This window comes from Coregonus lavaretus (assembly GCF_964263955.1).
Source record: "Coregonus lavaretus genome assembly, chromosome: 19".
NCBI lineage: Eukaryota > Metazoa > Chordata > Actinopteri > Salmoniformes > Salmonidae > Coregonus > Coregonus lavaretus.
The window spans coordinates 29,987,116-30,007,131 of record NC_140006.1 but is presented as its reverse complement, the minus strand read 5'-3'; the positions used below and the strand labels follow the sequence as shown (position 1 = coordinate 30,007,131).

The following is a 20,016-nucleotide window of genomic DNA, read 5'->3' as shown; positions in this document are numbered from 1 at the left end:
CTTCTCCCCTCCCTCTCGTTTGTCCCTTCTGTCGCTCACGATCTCAGGGTCCATCTCGTCCCGTGGTGATGCGTTCCTCAATGTTTTCCAGAGTAAGGGGCTGAAGCCCGAGGTTATCTGTCCTTGTGCCAGCTCTCCAGAGGCCCTCACTGTAGCCATCAGGAGTACACATCACATACTAATACACACACACACACACACACACACACACACGCTCGTTGGCATTAACTTATATATTCTTATGCTCTTAAAACAAAACTCTTATGTTTACTGTCCTGTGGTTTTTCAAGGTTAGTGTTTTCTTATCCATCTGTTACATAGTGTAGCTCAACTTCAATAGCCACTGCTTACACAAATGAGGGCAAGTTTATTAACTTCTTCCTGGTAATTGAGATTTCACTCCCTGCTCTTGATTATGACACTGTAAAAAGCTCACTGTGTGCACCACATGCATCTTGCCATTACGGGTACTGTGGCAATTACATGATTTTATTTCCAGCAAACACAGCTTCAAACTCACAAATCTAATAAATGGCATGCCAATAAAACATATGGCAGTTTCTCCTCTGTTGCTCACACACACACACTGACACACACACACGACACACACAGTAACTAATGAAATCACCCCCATTATGGCTTTGTGCTGGTTTTTTATGGCCCTCCATTGTCCCATTGGGCGTCGAGCTCCTGCATCTGCTTAGGGAACAGCCCCAGCTCTAGCCCTCTAATTGGCTGTTGTTTGAATGGGATGCAGGTTTTGATTGGTGGATGTGTATTTTTGGGCTTGTTGATAGCGGCACTACACTGTGGTTGACCCTGGTTCTGACCCCAACCTCTGTGTATAGGGTCCTTCTAGATTAATTCAATCACTTTTTTGACCACACCCCTTTTCTGACCACTTCTAGCATGGGTAAACATTTATGGAAGGTTTCGTTTAAATAAAAAGGGTGCGGTCAAAAAGTGATTGAATTCATATAGAACGACCATGTAGGTATGTACTGAATACGAATGTGTATGTTCTACCAGGGTCAATGGGATATGCAAAACACACATTTCTGTTGCTCATTAAGTAAATGGACAATAAAGTAATCTTCTTCTTAATAGGCCGACAGACGACAGTAACCAGCCCCCGGGGAGAGGAGTGCTGTCCATGCATGGTCTGAGTCACGGGGTCATCAGGGTGGACTCTGAGGAGAAGCTGTCTGTTCTCACCCTGCAGGACGTGGGCACCGCCATGCAGGAGGTTAGCAAGGGCAGAAACACACTAAGGTTGCAAATTCCCAAAATTCCTAGGTTTCCAGAAATCCTGGTTGAAAGATTCTCGGTATCAGAATGGAATAAGAAAGAAATCCGGTAACCTGCAACCGGTATTTCTGGGATTTCTGGAAAGTTATTGGAGATTATGCAACCCTTCTGCCTTATACCCCTAACACAGCTTTATGCCCCTGCCTTATGCCCCTAACACAGCTTTATGTCTGCCTTATGCCCCTAACACAGCTTTATGCCCCTGCCTTATGCCCCTAACACAGCTTTATGTCTGCCTTATGCCCCTAACACAGCTTTATGTCTGCCTTATGCCCGTAACACAGCTTTATGCCCCTGCCTTATGCCCCTAACAAGGACGGACAACAGAATGTGCGTAGATGCATTGAATTTACCAGACACAAACACACACAATAACCTAATGTATGCCTGAGGTACAGCAGAAGTTCTCCTTTATCCTGATAATGAGTTTCCATCTAATGGAATCTTGTTTTCCATACAAAAATCCTGGCATTACTCACAGACGCCTCATAACTGACTGGCAAGACCACGTATAAAGAAGATATATTGACCCATACATAATAAAAAATATAATAAAGCTTCATCTGAGCTTTCCACAGCGGAAGAGCAGCCTACTTTTCTAGGAGTGTTATTGTGATCTGACTTAGTGGGAGGGATGGAGACAGAGGGTGATTCCCAAATGGCACCCTATTCCCTACATAGTGCACTACTTTTGACCAGAGCACTATGGGCTGTATATAAGGGTGTTATTTGGGGTGCGCAGCCAGACAACGGTAGAAGCGGGGTCTGTGTAGTGTTTCTAGAGACCAGAGGGCCCCAACTTCCCCTGCATGTGGTGCCCAGATGAGTGTCTGACTACTCTGATAGTAGTCTATATAGGACCTCTACACCCACACAGAGACCCTGCAGGCATGACCCAGGGGCCTGGGCCCTCCCTACCACCTCCCTACCCCTGTCTTAACCTGTCTCCTTCCAGCACCAGATAAGGGTGAATGCAACCTCCTCATCTACCCTCTGTTAAGGGCTTCCTGGAAGTGTGTTGATGTGGTCTTGAAGCACCCAACACCTTTCTATTGTCCTCTCCACCTCTGAACACACCAGGGCTGTGTCACAAATGCCACCCTATTCCTATATAGTGCACTATAAGGCTCTGGTCACAAGTAGTGCACTAAATCAGGAATAGGGTGCCATTTCAGACGCACGCACAGTTTCCTCCTCAGCTATGTGCTGCAGAGTAATACAGTGACTATATAAAGAAGTGCCATTGCTTGATCAGGATCAGAGGAGGTAGCTGGGCCAGGCCTCACTTCTCCAAACTCTCTCTCTCTCTCTCTCTCTCTCTCTCTCTCTCTCTCTCTCTCTCTCTCTCTCTCTCTCTCTCTCTCTCTCCTCTCTCTCTCTCTCTCTCTCTCTCTCTCTCTCTCTCTCTCTCTCTCTCTCTCTCTCTCTCTCTCTCTTCTCTGTTTACTAATGACTGTTGGCCTCAATCCCTCCCCCTCTTTTTTCCTCTCTTTTTAATTTCTTGCAGCTCTCATGTGCGTCGTGAAACCAGATGGGGTTCCGCAGTTATGCAAAACAGATGAGATCGGGAGCTGTGTGTGTGTTCTATCGCCACAGGGACGTCGTACTATGGTCTCTCAGGCATGACCAAGAACACCTTTGAGGTAAGGTCTAACAGCATGGGGCTATGGGTTGAGCTACCTCTGGGGACTGGCTAGGGACAAATGGAACTCCTGGGGATTGGCTCTAACAACTGCTGTTGCTTCCCATAGTTCTAAAAACACATTCCACATTCCTCAAGTGCTCTTTATAATCCATTAGTGGAGAGAGACTCATTTAATAGAATTGCACCCTTATGTGATTTGTTAGTTTATTCATTTGTTTTATTTATCCATTGGGCTAATTTAACCATCACTTTATCCACCTGAATTTCAGGGATTGTATGTGATGCTTGTGTGTATATTGCAGGTTTTTATGAGTGTCTGTGTACTCTAGGTGTTCCCCATGAACAGTGTTGGGGCTCCCATCAGTGAGTACCCCTTCACCAGGACAGGCTTGCTGGGCTTTGTGGGTCCTGGGGGGCTGTGCTTCATCGCTGGCAAGATGGATGGCCTCATGGTGGTGGGGGGAAGGAGGCACAACGCTGATGACATCGTGGCTACAGCCCTGGCTGTGGAGCCCATGAAGTTTGTCTACAGGGGGAGGTGGGTTCTAATCCATCTGTTGTGTATAGCGACAGGAGTTTTCCTGAACATGTGACCTGACCAGGTAAGCCTCTGGGCTCTAGATAGGTTATAGGATAGACTCTGGGCCCTAGATATAGGTTATAGAATAGACACTGGGCCCTAGATATTGGTTATAGAATAGACTCTGGGCCCTAGATATAGGTTATAGAATAGACTCTGGGCCCTAGATATAGGTTATAGAATAGACTCTGGGCCCTAGATATAGGTTATAGAATAGACACTGGGCCCTAGATATTGGTTATAGAATAGACTCTGGGCCCTAGATATAGATTATATTTCTTGGTCAAGTCAAGTGGACTGGAAAAACTCCTGACACTACTTTAATGAGTAAAGGATGGTGATCGTAACTGATTGATTGATGTTGTGTGTCTCTGCTAATGCAATGTTGGTAACAGTATTGGTCTCCTGTCTCTCTGTGCTCCAGGATAGGCACGTGCTAATTCTAACAGTATGCTAACAGTATTGGTCTCTCTGTCTCTCTGTGCTCCAGGATAGGCACGTGCTAATTCTAACAGTATGCTAACAGTATTGGTCTCTCTGTCTCTGTTTTTCTGTGCTCCAGGATAGCAGTGTGCTAATTGCTAACAGTGTTGGTCTCATAGAGATCATATAAGTCATTCTATATGTAATTCTATGGTTGGTCTCCTGTCTCTCTGTGCTCCAGGATAGCAGTGTTCTCCATCACTGTGTTACATGATGAGAGGATCGTGGTGGTGGCAGAGCAGAGACCTGATTCTACAGAGGAGGACAGTTTTCAGTGGATGAGTAGAGTGCTGCAGGTATACACACACACAGTATACACACACACACAGTATACACACACACACACAGTATACACACCAGTAGACTGATTTAAAGCCCTGTACTGTATCCCAGCTCTCTGGGCTCCTGTCCATGGCTAAGGAGACTGTGGTTTCACTATTAAAGCTTTCTGCAGCTTTATGATTGCAGTAAAAACAAAGACTATAACATTTTCTCTTCCTCTTGATCCAGTTACACATGGCCTTGGTGTCTGTACTTTCTTTACAACTGTTATGTAGCCATATCTAATCACCTAGTTCCACTTAAGTCAAATATTCACTTAGTCATGCATTCATGTCAATGGGAGACCAAGTGAGAATTTGACTTAAGTGGAAGTTAGGATTTGGCCATTAGCCATACTTTACATGTCTCAAACACTGACAATCACTGTTCCTCCACATACAGGCAATATATGGTATGTCTATACTACTGTAGCTCTGTCTGAATGTGTGTCCCAAATGGCACACTATTGCCTATAATGCACTCCTTTTGACCAGAGCCCTATGGGGCGCACATCACCCTAAAGCCCAAATCACACAGGAAGACGTCCGTCGATGGTGTGACATTTTTGTGAGAGCGTCAATTCAGATACACTGCATAGCATATGCCATTGTAATTGTCTTGAAAATCCATAGTAAACAGTTGTATTCTTTCTTGAAATGGGAGTTCCTTGAGTTTTCCAGCTGTAGCCTGCCTAGGCTATATGCCTGTAGTTGAAATCAACGCAGGTAGGCAGTTGTTTTCATATGTAACCTATTTGACTGATAAACCATATCTCACAGCCCAATACATTTTAAACTACATCTTTAGTCTACTTAGCATAGCGAAGATCATAACAATTCCTCTAATTCCTTTTCTACAAATAACCCACTCAATCTCTAGACCAGATTTGATTAAGGCAAACACTAACCATACACTTTGTTTGAACATCATCAATCAAATCGGCTGTAAGCTAAAACAGTGATAGCCTACTGTCAAGAAATGAAATTGACAACGTGATCTGTAACTCTGAAACACAATCCAGTTGATAAATGTATCGAATGTCGTTGCATTCATGCATTGCTACACCATGTATCATAAGCACTAGCCTAAACATAATATTGGCATTGGCAGTTAAACATATCAACACTAAATAGACACATTTCACAACTCCAGACGTAACAATGCACAAACAGTCTATTTTCTGACAGTTTATCAGCTCATTTTACCAGCATTGCTCCGCGTGGACGCAAGGCAAATAGACTCATTTGACGCGCCGTTGACGCTCGCGGCCCGTCAGTTTTCTCTCATTCACTCCCATGCATTCCCTCCCCATACAGGCCATAGATGGGATCCACCAGGTGGGGGTGTATTGCCTGGCCCTAGTCCCCTCCAACACCCTTCCTAAAACCCCTCTGGGGGGCATCCACCTGTCAGAGACCAAGCAGCTGTTCCTGGAGGGCTCCCTGCACCCCTGCAACGTCCTCATGTGCCCTCATACCTGTGTCACCAACCTGCCCAAGCCCCGGCAGAAACAACCAGGTCAGACACTATGTTACACCATAGCACACCATCCTGAGTGGGTCTGCCTGGGGGATTGATAGTTCATTTGTTTCATTGAAATCCTTAGTTTATGTGGTTTTATTGGGTTCAATGAAGTCAGTGCAGAACTTGCAAGTAGATTAACTTAGATGTGTAATAGATTTATATAAAAATAAAACTGTACAGATAGGGAGATAGCGATATCTACATTATTTTATTTCAACTTCTTCATATGTGTTTATTCTGTTGAATGAGGTGTAGAACTAAGATCATGCACATTCAGAACTGTACAGGGAGTGCATTGTAATCTGGTCTGGTGACTATTGTAACATGTTTCCCATCTGATCCAACACATCCCATCCCATATCGCAGCTGTCATCTCTCTCCATTAGTTTCTGGCCTGTGTTCCTCCTAGATAGATCTTCCTTTACAGCACAGGTTTCTCTGGCCATTTCTGTCTGAAAAGCACTCTGTCAGAGTAGAATCCTCCAGTCAATTGGCCCATCCATTCAGTTCCATTTGCCTCTGAACGCAAGGTCAATCTCAGCCCACCCTGTCACTGTGAATCTCTTCTGGGGATTAGGGGGAATTCACTTCACACACACAATGTGAGCCAGTGTATATCACTACAGATCACAGCCAGGGATATAGACCACCCCCACGTGTGTGTGACTGTGTGTATGTGACTGTGTGTGTGTGTGTGTGTGTTTGTGACTCTGTGTGTGTGTGTGTAGGTATGTATGTCTCACCCCTATGCCTCTGTCCACAGAGATCGGGCCTGCCTCTGTGATGGTGGGGAACCTGGTGTCGGGGAAGAGGATTGCCCAGGCTAGTGGCAGGGACCTGGGCCAGATGGAAGACAATGATCAGGCAAGAAAGGTGTGTGTGTGGCTCTCTGAAGGCTTGGTTTTCATCAACACACTCATCTACGTCAACACACTCATTAAACCATCCACTGTGAGTCACTAGCTGAATCTGGTGATGCATCCCAAATGGCTTTATTTCCCCTACATAGTGCAATACTTTTGACAAGAGCCCTATGGTCCCTGGTCAAAAGTAGTGCGCTGTATAGAGAATAGGGTGCCGTTTGGGACGCATCCTGGCCCGGTTTATTCTGGCATGCTCTCCATGTTTCATTTGACCCCTCATACACAACAGTGTAGTGGTAGTTCAACCATTGTTCATCTGTAGTCTCCTCAAGTCATTTGAATGCTTCATGTAACATCCTCTATGTTTTTGTTTATATGATCTCTCTCATTATATTATTTCATTCATGATCTCTAAGCATTTATATGGAGGGAGCAGACCATATAAAACTCTGCTATCATGCTTTGAACAATACCGACAACAGTACCATAGCTCTGCAGTCCAGTCAGATGTATTGTTTGAGATCCACTCTGAGTTAGACTCAATTTAAAGGCTAAAACTGTCCTGGTAACATTAGGCTGATGTTGTTACAGGACTAATATGGAACAAATCCTTTAAAAGCATCACTGAGACAGACCACATTAAGATATTTCATAGGCACAGTAAGACATTTTACTCCGTGGTATTTTCGATTTCATAGACATAAGTCTAAGAGGCTCTCTGTCTCTGAGATACCTAATAATAGGGTGTGTAAGGGTACCCATGGGCCGCGCCCCAAATGGCACCCTATCCCCTACATAGTGCACTATGGGCCCTGGTCAAAAGTAGTGCCCTATATAGGGAATATGGTACACAGTTTGGTGTGTTCTCGCAGAAGCTCTATGTATTGATACTAGGCCTCCAGGTTTCTTGTCTCCATTGCTTCCTCTCTATTTCCACGGAGCGTTTGAACGATCCCTTCATCAACATCCCAGTCACACATACTGGCATGCAGTCTGGGCTTCTCTAAGCCCTTACTTCATATCTAGGACAGGTTTTCCCAAGATGGGCCACATAGTGGATGGCAGATCAGACTAGTAAACTGAGTCTGGGTGAAGGATTGTGTTGTCTTGGTTGGTTGTTTTCATTCACTTTGCCTTGGAAAATCAAACAGAACGTATCCTTCAGGATTTTAGGACTAACCTGGCTGCATCTGAAATGGTTCCCTATATAGTGCACTACTTTTGACCAGGTTCCATAGGGCTTTGGTCAAAAGTAGTGCACTACAAAGGGATTAGGCTGACATTTAGGACGAAGCCACCGTCAATACAGAGGTGTACGAACAGTAAGGATGTGAAGCTATGTGATTTGTCAGACTCTAGATTTGGTAGCACTTTCTTTTACCATGGCAGGGGTGTGGAAAGTCATTATTAGTAAAGGAATGTGTGGTGCCTGGCTGGTGGCGCTGAACGACGGTGAGGGTAGCCGTAGCGTAGCGGAGACAGAATTTATTTATACTTTCTCTAATTCAGAAAAATCTCATCAATTACCCCATCAGGCTGCCGCTTGGCCAGTATGCCATCTAATGTGAAGTGACAAGGCAAACAACTGTGACAACACAACACACACAGATTTCTTCTGTTTCTACTTTCCCTCAGGAGGACAGGACTCATTGTCTGTCTCCCAAACGGCACACTATTCCCTATATAGTGCACTACTTCTGACCAGGGCCCATGGCGTCTGGTTAAAAGTAGTGCAATATATAGGGAATACAGTGTCATTTGGGACGCAGACATTGTTTGTGGCTTGGATTCCTCTGACTCAAACTGTTCATGTACACTTTCATGTGATCTAATCCCCCTAGCAACCATCAGTCTGTATCCCTTCCTCTGTTCTGTTCAGCATGCCAACCAAACCATAATACTATCTCTGCTGCTTCCCTCTCGTCATCACCTTAACGCACCCGGATGGACCGTCTGTCTGTCTGTCTCTGTCTGTATGCTCATCCATCAGAAAATCAGGCCCTCTGTGTGAATGGGTTTTTCTTATTCTTCGTAGCTCCATTTCCTTTATATTAAATGTTTTTTTTTGTTGTTGTGCTTGATTGTCTAGCCATGTCTAACCCAAGCAATTAATTTGTGTCAGTGTGTGTGGTAGGGAACGGTTGCTGCTCTAGCATGTTTTAACAATGTATGCAACATGAGCGTTCCTAGGGTAACTAATACTTGTGGTAAACTTCATGTTACTGTTGCTGAAAATGTACACCACTGACCACCTCGTCACATAACACTGAAGACTAACACTCTTAAACTCTGGAGTCACAGACTCTTTTAACTAACAAATGAAGCTCTTCTCTGCTGATTCTAATCTAGGACCTGGAATCTGAGTCACAGACAGACACTGACTGCCTGGGCTGATTAAAGACAAAAGGTCTTTGTACTATTCTGTACTGAGCGAATGGCTCAGGCTTCACTGGAGCACTGGAGGAATCTCAGAGGAGAGGGTGGGCCGTCACAGTTCAATACAAAGCTCAGCCCTTTCTATCAGTCTCTGTCTTCTAGTTGTCGCAGCTCTGACAATACCGGGTTTGCATCCCAAATGACACCCTATTCCCTATGTAGAGCACTACAGAACCCTATAGGTTCTTGTCAAATGTTGTGCACTATATACCGAATAGGGTGCCAATTGGGATGAAGCTTGGGCCTCTCGCTCTCCTACTGATCCAGAGATATGTAGCTTACTCTACAGTAGTGGGACCGTTTCCTGTGACCAGAGATGAAACAGAATACATTGGTTTTACTAAATTATCCATAGGGCTTATGGCAAGTGCCTGAATGATGTTTTCATCAGGAAAGTGTTCATATTTTCCTAATGTTGTTGAGGCGTTGGCAGACTGGAATAAGTTCCTGTCTTAATGTTTGTTTGAGTGCAGAGAGGGATTTCACTTAGTCTCAGGCAGCCCTCACATGTAGTGCACTACTTTTGACCAGAGCCCTATGTGCCCTGGTCAAAAGTAGTACACTATATATGGAATAGGGTGCAATTTGGAAAGCAGCCGTGGGTTCACAGGAAGAAGTCTGTTCTGTGTGTCTGTTGAAAACAGGGCTTCCTATGGAATTAGACAGGAAATATCAAATGACTGTGTTTCAACAGGACAACATCTGTCCCTACTTAATGGCAAGAGCCCTAGTGTAAAACAAAACACTTTCAACAGCTCTAATTTTCACAGCATAAAAAACAAAAACTAGACACACATGCTAAGATTGGTGGTGGGTAGATTCTGCTGAGGCCCTGGTGTTCAGAGCAGCAAAGTACTGTAAGTCATGTGTGTGTCCCAAATGGCACCCTATTTTCCTTATATAGTGCACTAATTCAAAAGTAGTCCAATATAAAGGGCATAGGGTGCCAGTTTGGGACCCACATCTGGTGTTCAGAGCAGCGTAGTAAGTCCTGTTGTCTGTGATCTTCTATCTGTAGCAGTTGGACCCGGTGGAATAAAACAGTGCATATTGAATTTCTAATTAATCACTATAAAAGCAGGCCTGAAGACAGGCAATATTACACAAAGACTCCAAACTGTCCTGCTCTGTGCCTCCCACAGAACCAAACTGCAATAGGCATGAATTACACCACGCTATTTACTCCTCACGGATGAAACTTTGAAATATTCATTAGCTGAGACACTTGGCCCCTTCTTTTATTTCTCACACTATGTTTTATATCTGCTGCACCAATATGGAGCTCATGTGTTATGCGTGCTGGCTACCCTTTCTCTTCACCTCTATCTTTCTCTCTCTGTCTCGCTCTCTCTCTCAGCAACTGAATCACTGCCCTCAGTGTTGAAATATTATAAGCGCAGTTCATTGTGCTACAAGAATGATATGTTTTATTAAGAACTCCGCGTGTCACCTTCTAATATGAAAAGGACTGTAACATCTTCTCCTCAATAGGCTAACAGGTTTTGTGAAATGGCAGACAAGTTTTAACCACTGGCACTCAGGGTTTTAATTACTGTACCTTTCTCCTAGGCTGAAATGGTACCCTATTCCCTATATAGTGCACTACTTTTTACCAAAGCCCTATGCATGCCCTGGTCAAACGTAGTGCACTATAAATAGGGAATAGGTTGCGATTTGTAACACACCTGGTTGTCCTCCTGTCTGATTTTAACACCGAGAAAGAATGACCCCTCAGTGTGACCTGGACATCCAGCTGGAGGCTTATTTTATTTTCTCTTTCTTTGTATTTTTTTTAGTTCCTCTTTCTCTCCGAAGTGTTACAATGGAGGGCCCAGACCACTCCGGACCATGTGCTTTACACACTGCTCAACTCAAGGGTAGGTGTGGTCTGGCTCTATTGTGATTGTTCACATCTGACTCCTAACATGTTTTGTAAACATGGCAGTAGCAACTGAAATAGTTGGCTTTGTTGCCGGTTGTTAGTGAGACCCATCATGATTTTATCTGAAGTAGCCTTATCAAAGACCTATTGAAAATGTTGACTGTAAATCATAATTTTCTTGCTTTCTAGTATTGATTCAGCAGTTTTGCATGACACTGTATTTATGTCTCTCTGTCTCTCTCTGTTTCTCTCGCTCTGTTTCTCTCTCTGTTTCTCTCTCCGTCTCTGTTTCTCTCTGTCACTCTTTCTTTGTGTGTGTGTATGTATGTGTGTGTGTGTGTGTGTGTGTGTTTTCGTGTGTGTGTGACCACAGGGGACAATAGCCAGCTCGCTGTCATGTGTCCAGTTGCATAAGAGAGCAGAGAAGATTGCTACCATGCTGGCGGAACGAGGACACCTGCAGGACGGGGAACACGTTGCGCTCGTCTACCCCCCTGGTACGTCTGGTGCACAAACACACACACATTACATGTCTCTCACTGGGTTTATCACCACCAGTCATGTGTGTTGTCATTTACTGTGCATCACATTAACATGTCCCTGTCCGTTCCCACCTTTCGGTTAGTGGCTCAACACGCTAACCGCTAGGCTACCTGGTGCCTGCCTCATCCATACAGCATAAATTAGCGTTGATAAACTAAGCTAGGATTCCCGTCCCATCATGTGTCGCGACAATAAAAAACATCAAAATATTTATACCCAACTGGCGCGCAAATGGGATTGGTTCTGTTTCCTTTTATTATCATTCATCAACCTAGAAGCATTCAGTGTTGACAAGACAAGAGGGCCTGAGCCACATCCCACTATGATCGAATAGTACTTCCAACAAGATTGTGCTGATCTTTAATGGCACACACAGTGTGATGCAAACAAATCCATTTTGAAGGCCTTTGGCGAGAGACGGGACTGGATGTTCCAAGTTTTAAAGGGTAGAACTCTAATTTGGAACTCCTTCAGTATTTGGGAGCCAGAGACATTCAAGCATTTAGAGTGAACCATAGGTCTATAATGAAGAAACTCAGTCAAGCAGGACAAATCTTGACACGGGTGATTGCCTGAGAGAGCGATTCAATTAACTGTCCCTGAGACAGCTAGCTCAATACTACACCTGGTCCTGAGAGTGCAGCTGTCTGTCTGGAAGCTGGCTCCGATTCAGCACTGGGTCTCATGGACGGAGGGATGGATACTCATATTTCTCTCGCTCTCTCGCTCTCTCTCTCTCTCTCTCTCTCTCTCTCTCTCTCTGCAGGGATTGACCTGATCGCAGCGTTCTACGGGTGCCTGTACGCGGGCTGTGTGCCAATCACCGTGCGACCTCCGCACCCCCAGAACATCGCCACCACTCTGCCCACGGTGAAGATGATCGTAGAGGTAAGTGCCTCGTTGACATCCATGTATCAAGTCGTCGCATCACATCTGACCTTCATTCGGAGAAGGGAAATGAAAATGTAGAAGGAGACGCACCGCGTAGGAGGTGATATTAGAGCGGGATCCTCAAAGCGACAGAGTTTCCCTTCTCAAACTCCTAGGGCATTTCTTTCTGGATCATTTTACAATGTGTGTGCTTGGGTGTCTTAACAGGTTTGTGTCTCAACGTGTGTGTTTTTCCTGACGTGTGTGGATGCCCCCAGGTGAGCCGCTCGGCGTGTATGATGACCACAGCGGTGATCTGTAAATTGCTGAGGTCGAAGGAGGCGTCGGCAGCAGTGGACGTCAGGACCTGGCCTCCTGTCCTGGACACAGGTAAGATACTACATTTACCCACACTGCATCACTTACCTCAGTCAGAGAGAATCCATTACCCACCTCAGCCAGAGGCTCTGGAAGAAGTGCGGTCTTAAGAAATACTTGTTTTTCCTCACAACTTCTTTACAACTGACACCGATGCAAAGATCTTGCGACCAATCGATCATCTATTTATAACTGTATTGGTGATAAGTGGTCTTGTCCTTTCTCTCTCTCCTCTAGATGATTTGCCAAAGAAGAAGCCTCCTCTATTGTACAAGCCCTCCAATCCAGACACACTGGCCTACCTGGACTTCAGTGTGTCCACCACAGGGATGCTAGCAGGAGTGAAGGTAAACCACTTCTAACCAGAATGTGGTTCTCCTATCAGGGAGGCCGATATCTCTAAAAGCATATGAAGTGAAACAGGAACAAGCTGTGCTACATAAACTTGAACGTGATCATCTGAGTGAAAAGATAGTGGTGACATTTTAAAAACATGAAAGCAGTTATTGATCCCAGACCTCCTCTGCTGTGGATGATTAGCTGAATCTCTCACTGTACTTTACAGTGCTCACTCAGAATGACTATTCTCCCTGGCGCCACAGATCCAACCCCATACAATGACAGGTCTTGTTCACAGTTAATCTGGCCTTGTTGAAACCTTTGTCTGCCTGACGAAGCTCAGTAGGAAATCCAGTGAAAAAGCATCTTGTGAAAGATGTATATTTTCACTGGTCAATAAGGGAAGCCATTTGCTATCAGTTCCTCAGTGGACGAAGGCTTAGTTGATTTTCTCCCTGTTTTGTAAGCGAGTATTGATCTTCACCAAGAGGCGATTGTCTATTCTGTTCCTCGTCCTGCTATAAACACATTGAAGAATAATGTTGCCTTAGGTGGTGGGGGAGGATTGTTGTGGTGTGTGGGGCTCTCTTATGTAGGTTACTAAAACAAAATGCCCTCTTTGGGATGTTGGAATGTTCAGCCATGCTAAATAACAATGTATTTGGTGCTGTACACTGATTACCATAACAAAACCCTGAAAAAGTAGAGCACTATATAGTGAATAGGGTGCATTTGGGATACAGATGGAATTGCATGCCACTTAAACAAGGTCTCAGGCTGGAGTGGAACTACTGTTGTTTAATAATGGGACAATAACAGCTTACTGGAGAGGAGACACACACACACACACAGTTTTGACAGCGTTAACCCACCGTATATACAGCCGCTTGTTGAGGCATTGTTTTGCCATTAACTGATTCATTCATTAAGATCAAGGATTCAGGCAGTGGTACTCACAGTAGCAGCTCATGAGAATATTTGCATGAATTGTTTTCTGGAATGCGTTTGCTAATTCTGATGCGGTTCAATTGAAACTCTAAACAAAGCTTTTTTTAATGAATGACTGAAACACAGTCCTGTTGTACTTCATTTGTTTACATGGCTATTGTTTAGTAAAGAGCATGTGATGACAGCATGGGTAGAAATGATACCAATATGTAGGCTGTATTTGTTGGTTTTGTGATGTAGCCAAGTTAGCCAGAGCACCAGTCTGTTTGTGCCATCATGCCAACTCCTTGTCACTGGTTGTCATGTTTGGCTTGACAAGGACAGCGATTGGCTAGGACCCAACTATAGCCAAGTAGAATGATAAAACTATATTTGTAATCTGTATGTGTTTGTTCTTGTCATCCCGACTTTGTAGATGTCTCACACTGCCACCAGTGCCTTCTGCCGTTCTATCAAGCTGCAGTGTGAGCTGTACCCCTCCCGTGAGGTGGCTATCTGCCTGGACCCCTACTGCGGCCTGGGATTCGTCATCTGGTGCCTTTGCAGGTGAGACAGAGAGAGAGATGGACCCTCCTAACATGTCACACGTCCATCTGGCTGTGCTGTGTCCACGCACTTCTGTACCCAACTACCTACACACACACAGCTACCCCTGTACCTCTCTGATCTGAAGAAACCCTGCTATGTTCACCCTGGGTGGAGGGGGGGAGACCCAATGCAGCCTTATGCATTATTCTGCTGTGTTTAGCCTAGCCCGCTGTCCGTCTCCTTGTGATGATGTAACAACACTCTGCTTTGCTCCACTCTCCACTGGCCCTCTCTCTAATCGCCTTCCCAGTGGAAGCTCTCTCTCTCTAGCATGTCATCACTCAACTTGTCAAATCTTCATATGGAAATATGATCAGTGGGGTGCTGTCCAAAAACCAGGACTTTGCTGAAGAACAAAGCTGTTTCATATGCCAGGCGTGTGTTTCAGATTGGGAGTGTTTCTGATTGATGCCTATGCAAAGCTAGCCGTAGTTGTTATACTGTGTATAATGCACTAGCTACTAGCTAGCTGCACTACAGAGGTTGGTTCGGCCTTGATGATATGGCACTGGCCTGCATTGTAAATGGAGCCACTGAACACATACTGTAGTGAAGTGTGTTGTTTAGATTGGTAGTGGTCGGAAGTACATAATGGCTCATGTTACTGGTGTGAAGAGTGTCAAGTTTTTATGTTAAGTTTATGTGCACACAGGCTATGTAGAACTCAGTGTAGAACTCAGTTTCCATCTCCTGTGTGTAGTGTGTACTCACTCTGTGTGTGTAGTGTGTACTCACTCTGTGTGTGTGCAGTGTGTACTTGTATGCTTATATTTTCTGTCTCTTGTGTGTACTTTGTAGTGTGTACTCTGGCCACCAGTCCATCCTGATTCCACCTTCAGAGTTGGAGGTGAACCCTGCTCTGTGGCTGCTGGCTGTCAGCCAATACAAGGTCAGGGACACCTTCTGCTCCTACAGCGTCATGGAGCTGTGCACCAAGGGCCTGGGCCTGCAGACCGACTCACTCAAGGTAAGTGTCCATCTGCCAAATCACCACAACAATGATACTTAGATAAGATCAAATAATCTGAGAGTAAAACACTTTGTGACAACTGCTAATGTAAAAATATTGATTGATTGCCTTATTGATTGATTAATTGACCGCTTGATTACAATCTAGTCCATCAGCCCAGACTCATCCAGCCTGGTTAATTCTGGTTTGTCCAGTTTAATGCATTTTGTTTTGTCCCTCACCCTCTCCATCAGTCTCGAGGCCTGGACCTGTCGCGGGTGAGGACGTGTGTGGTGGTGGCGGAGGAGAGACCCAGGATAGCTCTGACTCAGTCCTTCTCCAAGCTCTTCAAAGACCTGGGCCTCCACCCACGAGCAGTCAGCACCTCGTTCGGCTGCAGAGTCAACCTGGCCATCTGTCTGCAGGTACAGTCAGTACCTTCCTCCTCTCCTCTAGTCCACAAACCCCATGTCCTCTCTGTCCCTCAAAAAGTTGTATCAAATGTGCAACTCTTACTAAGCTCAGTATTTGACAATGAGTCTCTGGGTACCATCTCTGTCTGTCCCCCACTCTGTCGCCAGTGGAACTCTGATAGACTGAATAAAAAGAAACTCCAGCACGCTGGTGATGTCGATGCATCCCACATTTAATGGATCATATTACCAATGTTTCTACCCACAGTAGACAACATGCTCTTTGATACATGTTAGCCAGTGGGTGTCTATTGTGGCTCTGCAGTGGTCTTGTGTTAGTTGAAGGGCGTGCTGCTGTTTCTTGTTGTCATTCTCTCTGCTCCAGTATCGTTTGCAAAGCCTTTTCCTCAAGTTGGAAATTAGTTGTGTTTGTTTTATTTAGAGACTTAATGTTAACTCCCTAGTTGCATTACGGTTTGTTTGTTTTTTGGGGTGGGAGAGATTAATCGGATGTAATTTAATGGAGTATAGTCATTAGTCTGTATTTGTGTGACTTAACCTGGGAAGCAACAGTATTCTCTGTGAGCCTACACACACAGCCATGCGGTTCTGATGAGAAACATGATACCTTCGAAACAAGATAAGTCTTCTCTACATCTGGTCAAGATGCAGGCAAAAAGAAATTGGGTTTTGACTTGGGGTATTCCTTGTTTCTCTACACTTATATACACAGGGCCCATAGGGTCAAAAGTAGTGCACTATATAGGGAATAGGGTGCCATTTGGGATGCATCAAGTGGGTTGTACGATAATGCTAGCTGATCTAGCTGAAAATGGAGATGTCTGAGATTTTATCTGCAGCTTGGAGTGTTGAGATTTTCTACAGGCCCTAGGCCCTATAGGGCCTACAGTAATATCCTCCTATCAGGGTTTACAGGATAAAAAGCCAACATGCATAGATATCCTCTACATATCTCACTCTCTCTGCCCTCTGCTTTTCATCAAAACAAACAATTACCAGACATAGCCCAGCGCGTCCCAAATGGCACCCTATTACCTAAATAGTGCACGACTATGGGCCCTGGTCAAAGGTCGTGCACTATATAGGGAATAGAGTGCCATTTGGGACGTACCCTATGTCTCTGGAGCTCAGCTGTCCATAAGCATTACACATGCTGCTATGTCATGCTTTCATTTTGGGCTGCTCATTCTTTTACATGATTCAACTTATTTTGCAAGCTTTATTATTTTAATTATATCAAATTGTAAGCTTTACTATTCTAATGTCAATGAGATAGAGATAAGTATACCATTTGCACCTGTTTCAGGGTGTACATTATCTGTTCAATCAACCAATGAAATCTGAATAGATCGATAAAAAGCCCAATCGAGAAGCATGTTGAAAATGTTTGTTGTATTATATCACAATTATTTAACATGTATAGATTTTCTCTCTTATAATTTTTTTTGTAAATAAGGTATTAGGCTACCTCTGAGGCATGCTTCTTAACTTGAGTATACATGGATGTAATCATGTAACAGTTATTGTATTTTAAATGTCCCCAAATGTTCTAACCTAACATTGATCTATTGGCTAACATTAATAAGCTTAGTTCGTAACGTAACTTCTTATTAGTTAAGACTGCTTCTCAAAAAAAACATGTTTTCCATTTCTATATTTGACATTTTTGTCCCCCCCCCCCCCATGTTTTTTTGCATAACCCCACCCACATATCTCATACTTGGTTTTGTCTTCACCCCCCCTCCCTCCACCCCCTAATTTCTCCTTCCTTCCTACCTCCTCCTCACTCTCCTCCTCCGGCTGCTGCTATAGCCTCACAGGCTGGGGAAGCTTGCTGACCAGGTAGGGGATTTCCATGTTCCCTAATCACCCTCTTCATCAGGTGTTGCAAGCGGGCAGGGGACAGGAGGGATAGGGTGGACAAGGCAGGAGGTACCGGGTAGAGGACAGGGCCAGTAGCATAGCCAGACACAGCTATGGTCAAGGCTCCTTAGTCGCTTATGAGGGGTCAGGATTTGTAAGAGAAAGACTGTGCTCACAGGGGTTTGATTGCGAGCTTCACTGTATGGTGATGTTGACACATTTAATTGGATAGGAAAAGGGAACTGTGGCCATTCTGGAGAGTCCCAAATGGCACCCTATTCCCTATAGCACACTACTTTTGACCAGGCCACAATGGGCTCTGGTCAAAAGTAGTGCAATATATAGGAATATATGTGTAACAGCAAGATGTTCTACTGCAGGGGTAGGCAACACTGTTCCTGGAGTGCCGCAGGTACTGCAGGATTTTGTCCCAGCTAGGCACCACACCAGACCTACTGAGCTAATTTGATTAGTTCAGTGATTGCCTAAATTCAACACAACTGGTCTTCCAGGTAGGTTAAATTAAAAACATGAAGTGCTGCTGCACTCCAGGACCAGGGTTGCCTACCCATGTTCTACTGTCTAAAGGTGCCATCTGAGACACTTAGAAAAGGTCAGCTCTTTAATATTAAAACTCTGCAGGACAGAAACATTAACCTGTGCTGGGGCAACTTGTCAAGTGTGGTCATATCAGTAATGGCCTCTAGTTTGTCCTGGGATAGATACTGCCACAGCTCATTCGGACTGCTTCTCCTTAGTACACATAAAGGCAGGGTTTCCCAACCCTCTCCTTGGGCCCCCTCAGACATTTCACGTTTTTGTTTTAACCCTAAACTGGCAAACCTGATTGAATTAGTCAACTAATCATCAAGCCTTTGACTAATTGAATCAGGTGTGCCAGTTTAGGGTTAAAGCAAACATGTGAAAAGTCTGTGGGGGCCCGAGGAGAGGGTTGAGAAACCCTGATTTAAGGGTCTGTCTGTCTGAGACCCAGAGGGGAGATAACTTCTTAACTACGGAGGAACTGCATGTTAAACAACACCATTCGACTCTAGCCTTGTGGAATTATTGTAGTGTAGTACTAGCCCGGTCCAGATCGGTATGTGCTTTAGCCAACTCTTCTAACTAGTATTGTACTGCCATGTACACTGAACAAAAATATAAACGCAACATGTAAAGTGTTCGTCCCATGTTTCATGAGCTGAAATAAAAGATCCCGGGAATTTTCTATACGCACAAAAGGCTTATTTTTCTCAAACTTTGTGCACAAATTTGTTTACATCCCTGTTAGTGAGCATTTCTCCTTTTCCAAGATAATCCATCCACCTGACAGGTGTGGCATATCAATAAGCTGATTAAACAACATGATCATTACACAGGTGCACCTTGTGCTGGGGAGAATAAAAGGACACTCTAAAATGTGCAGTTTTGTCACACAACACAATGCCACAGATGTCTCAAGTTTTGAGGGAGCGTGCAATTGGGAACGCTGACTGCAGGAATGTCCAACATAGCTGTTGCCAGAAAACTGAATGTTCATTTCTCAACCATAAGCCGCCTCCAACGTTGTTTTAGAGAATTTGGCAGTATGTCCAACCGGCCTCACAACCACAGACCACATGTAAGGAGCCGTGTGGTCGAGCGGTTTGCTGATGTCAACGTTGTGAACAAAGTGCCCCATGGTGGCGGTGGGGTTATGGTATGGGCAGGCATAAGCTATGGACAATGGACACAATTGCATTTAATTGATGGCAATTTGAATGCACAGAGATACCGTGATGTGATCCGGAGGCCCATTGTCGTGCCATTCATCCGCCACCATCACCTCATGTTTCAGCATGATAATGCACAGCCCCATGTCACAAGAATCTGTACACAATTCCTGGAAGCTGAAAATGTCCCAGTTCTTCCATGGCCTGCATACTCACCAGACGTATCACCCATTGAGCATTTTTGGGATGCTCTGGATCGATGTGTACGACAGTGTGTTCCAGTTCCCACCAATATCCAGCAACTTCGCACAGCCATTGAAGAGGAGTGGGACAACATTCAACAGGCCACA

The 20,016-nt window shown here is 44.7% G+C and overlaps 1 pseudogene across 1 annotated transcript in view; it reads left to right on the top strand.

Moving 5' to 3' along the window:
- The window catches only part of LOC311146262 (disco-interacting protein 2 homolog C-like), a 202,480-nt pseudogene that overhangs the window by 172,805 nt on the left and 9,659 nt on the right, over positions 1 to 20,016 (top strand). Inside the window, exons 10-25 of the transcript in view lie at positions 48 to 164; positions 1,108 to 1,246; positions 2,816 to 2,951; positions 3,283 to 3,491; positions 4,198 to 4,312; positions 5,654 to 5,855; positions 6,625 to 6,734; positions 10,957 to 11,037; positions 11,416 to 11,539; positions 12,352 to 12,473; positions 12,734 to 12,845; positions 13,071 to 13,180; positions 14,536 to 14,666; positions 15,507 to 15,675; positions 15,912 to 16,082; positions 17,904 to 17,933. The product of the transcript in view is annotated as a disco-interacting protein 2 homolog C-like (transcript). The remainder of the gene's footprint in view (positions 1 to 47; positions 165 to 1,107; positions 1,247 to 2,815; positions 2,952 to 3,282; positions 3,492 to 4,197; positions 4,313 to 5,653; positions 5,856 to 6,624; positions 6,735 to 10,956; positions 11,038 to 11,415; positions 11,540 to 12,351; positions 12,474 to 12,733; positions 12,846 to 13,070; positions 13,181 to 14,535; positions 14,667 to 15,506; positions 15,676 to 15,911; positions 16,083 to 17,903; positions 17,934 to 20,016) is intronic.